We start from the raw sequence: 4,213 nt of genomic DNA on the forward strand, positions 1-4,213 counted from the left end.
CAAAGTAACCACAGGTTGCCATTACTTAAAACGTGTACAGAACTGTGCAAAGGCGCACCGTTGTAATCTGATTATGTTTTCATGGGCAGTTTCATTTCACAAGTGCAGACGTCCATTATATTTGTGTAAATCGAAAGTATCAAAGTGCTCGTATCAGTCATTGCGTGCTTAGCGCTTGATGATTCGCAGACACACAGGACAATACCTACCTGTGTGAATTTCTCCCATCTAGTGTAGGCAGCTTACAGCTTTAACAGCAGGACGATATTACAAGTTCAAGCAACATTAGAACATTAGAAGTAAACACTGTGTTCCTGCACTAATCAAGATGATAAAAAGTTACAGACCACACTGATCAGATAAGCTTATCTATTGAAGCCTGAAAAACTGTCAACAGATTAGTGAATGAAAAAGAGGAGGGGGGTGAATTAAGGGAAAAATTCCCCAAAAAAGCATTCAAGCATAATTTAAGGTTTCCCAACAAATAGTACTGAACATAAAAGAAGAGTGCTAGTATTTGTGGCAAAGACACATGTCCAGGAAATGTGGGTCCGGCTGTCATGCAATCTTTACTGATTGAACATTTCGAGAGCAGCGGAGGGCAGTTATTTAATAACGGCAGCGGCTTGTGAAGCAAATACATAACCCATGTTGGGCGCTGATACATGGTATGTACAGATTCACAAACAATACCCAAATTAAATTATAAATATGGCAAGAATATATATTTTTTTTTCGGTTTGTTTCCACCTAGAAAATTGTATCCGTCCTCGGCCGTTTAGAAGAAGACGGTTTTTTATTTTAGTTTATTTTGTTTTGAAAACAACTGCAAAAAGTTTAAATTTCAGGCTACCTGAGCAGTAGAAAAGACAAACGTTGATCAAAAGTAGCTTTTTATTCGGAATAGTAATGATTTTTCGCCCCCAAAACGGCCTGTTGTCTCTTCCACGAGCACATTGTTGATTTTTCACCTCCAAATGTGTGACAAGGAATGGCGTGTTTTGACCTTTGTGTCACTTTTGTTTGGCGTGCTAAAATTTCTTACTTTGAGTAGCCCAAAAATTTTATTGCAGTTATTTGAAGAAGAATCCTTGTTCTTTTGCTCGATTAACTTGATGTAACCCCATGCCATGTACCAAGGTGCGATTTTACCCTCTCAATTTTGCCTTTTTGTTTGTCTGCCGAAGTGAGTGAAAAATTGAAGAAAATCAAAAATCTCCCAAAAATTTAGTTCCCAATGGAATCGGAGAAACCACATTTCAGACAATTTGTAAATACGTGTTCTTTTCATTTTGATAATCAACAGTCACATGTACTGTTTTGTTTATTTTTAAGTGACGTTGAAATAATGCGTTGTCTAGACCTCGTGAAACTGACGGGAGAGCCACCAAATCGATTTTGCCGCCGTTCACGTAAAATAAAAATCTAATGGAGCTGAAAGTATTTTTTCTGGAAATAGTTCATCCAGACCTAGATTCTGACCAAGTTTGGGGATTTTCGATTTTTTCATTTTGCACACTCCCAGGCCAAATTTCGGGATTCCCGCTCTTAAACATTTTCTGATCGACAAATCCATCGTTCTTCTTTGCTGAGCGCACCATTTCAACAGTTAAATACTAATAGGTCATTGGGCGTGAGCCTTTAACTTTGATAAACAGATACACTGCAAGGAATTTTCTTGCAAAGGACAACTCCAGTGGAGATACTGTACCCGGTTTATCCTTGCATGCTTTGAGAACGTTCTCGTAGCATGGCAAGTAGCGCTTAACAACCTCCAGAAGCTCTTCTAGTGTGACCCAATGTCCCTTGGATTCTAAGGTGTTGATGTCGAGTTCATTTGTCCATTGCAATCGCATCATTTTTGAAACTGTTTTACGGACTTTTTTCAGATAGGTTTCTGTAGACGACAAACCCCTCAACACATTCTCAGATGCCCCATTTACTTTTCTGAAATCCATCAGTTCGGCAATGGTGTCTAAATAACCAATGCGCCCCGCATGCCCAAGTTTCCATTCGTCCTGCATTGTATCACCAAATTTGAAGAGTACATTAGGTGAGCACAAACTAAAGTCAATTATGTCCAAAGAAAGTTCTTCTTCGTCCTCGCAACAGAATTTTAGAAACTTAAGACATTTGCTAACGATTTGTTGCGCTTGTTGGTCACTCTTGCATCCTCCACCACTCCCTGTTAGCCAAGACAGAAGTTTTCGCATGATTACATTTGAGCAATCAAATGTAGGTACAGATCTTGCTGTGAGGGTTGGACTTGTGTCGTTTTCTTCCTTTTTGGGACTCGTTTCTTCTTGATTGGGGACGTGTTGGGGTTTTTCATCAAAATAAGTGAACCAGCCGTGTTTCCTCTTAACATGTTTTCTGCAACCTCTTTGAGACACAAATCCATCATGGTTACAATCTTTCACTGGACAATGAAACAAGCCATCTAAATCATCTTCTTCCAAGTGAAGCCTCTTCGGTTGTGGAGATGCACTTGGAACTTTTGACCAATTTGTCTCTGTACTTCTTCGTTTGCTCATCTTGAATCTGGAAATCAACGTTTACTTACCCGCGACTTTGAATCTTAAGCATGTTTTGTGGACCAATCAGTTAGGGTTTTTGCCTTACCTGCCTCGACTTGCCTATTTTCGAATGCTTCTTTTTCTTCTCGGCATTGAAAACAAAGAAAAAGGAACAAGAAATCTTGGACAACTTGCTAATTGTTCCGAATCAAACAATGTATCATTAACGCATCCCATTTATTAATTCGCCCAGGCCTGCCTAAACACGCCAAGATAGCTAGTCATAAAGACCAGAGAATATTTTTCAAAGCAGACACAAAAAGAGAAAAAAAGAAAACGTTTAAGAATCTTCATAAAAATCAGAACTTCTGGTGGCCTACAAGGGAGCCGTGTTCTTAATGAATGCATAAAGGACCACTATGATTCAGAAGAATGGGGTTCCTTTGCAACACTAATGGGAACTGATCGCAGTTACACAGGAACAATCGCAAAGCAGAACAGGCTTTATCGGAACAGCTGTTCGTTTTTGTCAAGGACAATGCGATTTTATGTTAAATATTAGGAACAATGAGTTCTTCGATTTAAGGGACTTTTCTCTTTTGTTGTGAAAGAGACCAAAATGAAAAATAACATTTCATCAAATGTAACAGCATATTTATCCATCACCTTTACGAAACGACCACTGGAGACAGTAAGTCGCATGGCATTTAAACAGGACAACATTGCCTGAAACAGAAAACAAGGAAATGTTTTGTAACTTCTGATATTCTGTCATCTTTTTGAAAATTTATCACTCTCTTCATGTTTCAGTGCACCCATTGGCACTGTACATACACAAGTACTCGCTATCTAGGACTTAGCACACTGAAAAAAGATTATCAAAACTTACAGAGAATATGTAAATAATCATTTGCATGAGTCAACAAGCCCACCTGACTGTCACTTGATTTAATTATAGTAGTAACCAGCAACTGCATAGCATCTACACCCCTTGATCTTTCACGTAGAAGAATTGATCCTGCCATTGCAACACTTGGTAGCCAAGTCACAGTCGTACATCTCTTCTCCTTGATGACAATGCACAAGACAAGAAAACTGAATAAAACAATGGTGCCTTCTCCTTCCACTCTTGGCAAAGGGCCTCTGGCTGAAATTTAAGCATGTCGTCACTGCCACATTGTCTTGCCATTGAGTAATTCTTAGTTGAACAAAGATTAGCACACTCAGGAGCTAAAGCACAAATGACATATTTCATAAGTTCCACTTTAATAAGTTTATGCTGCCATATTTTGTGGGCCATTTTCTGGTAAGTCCCACGCAACATTGCCTTTCCAATTGACTCCATGTCTTCAGCTAATTTTCTTCGCCTTGCCCTACTTGGCCACACAACTTCCATCTAAAAAGAGGTTATATAGTCAACTTAATATATATACACTCTCAAATAATCTTAACCATTGTATCACAAATACTGGTCAGGGCACCTCGAGTAAAGGCAGGTGCTGTTTCACAATACTATCTGTCCCACGCAACATTGTATAAAAATTAAACCATACTTAGTACATACCCTGAAGTATGTGGCACATAAACCGACAGAATCCACATGTAAGCAATTAAGTAGATTGAACTAATAACTAAAAGAAAAAAATTAAAATTAATTCAAAAACGACAGAAAATTAATATTATGTAGCGAAGATATC

The 4,213-nt window shown here is 38.5% G+C and overlaps 1 pseudogene; it reads right to left on the reverse strand.

Annotated features, from left to right (window-relative positions):
• LOC138002199 (uncharacterized) overlaps positions 1-2,534 on the reverse strand; it is an 8,465-nt pseudogene extending 5,931 nt beyond the window's left edge.
• Between the last annotated feature and the right edge of the window lie 1,679 nt (positions 2,535-4,213).

Source organism: Montipora foliosa, chromosome 5 (genome assembly GCF_036669935.1).
Source record: "Montipora foliosa isolate CH-2021 chromosome 5, ASM3666993v2, whole genome shotgun sequence".
NCBI lineage: Eukaryota > Metazoa > Cnidaria > Anthozoa > Scleractinia > Acroporidae > Montipora > Montipora foliosa.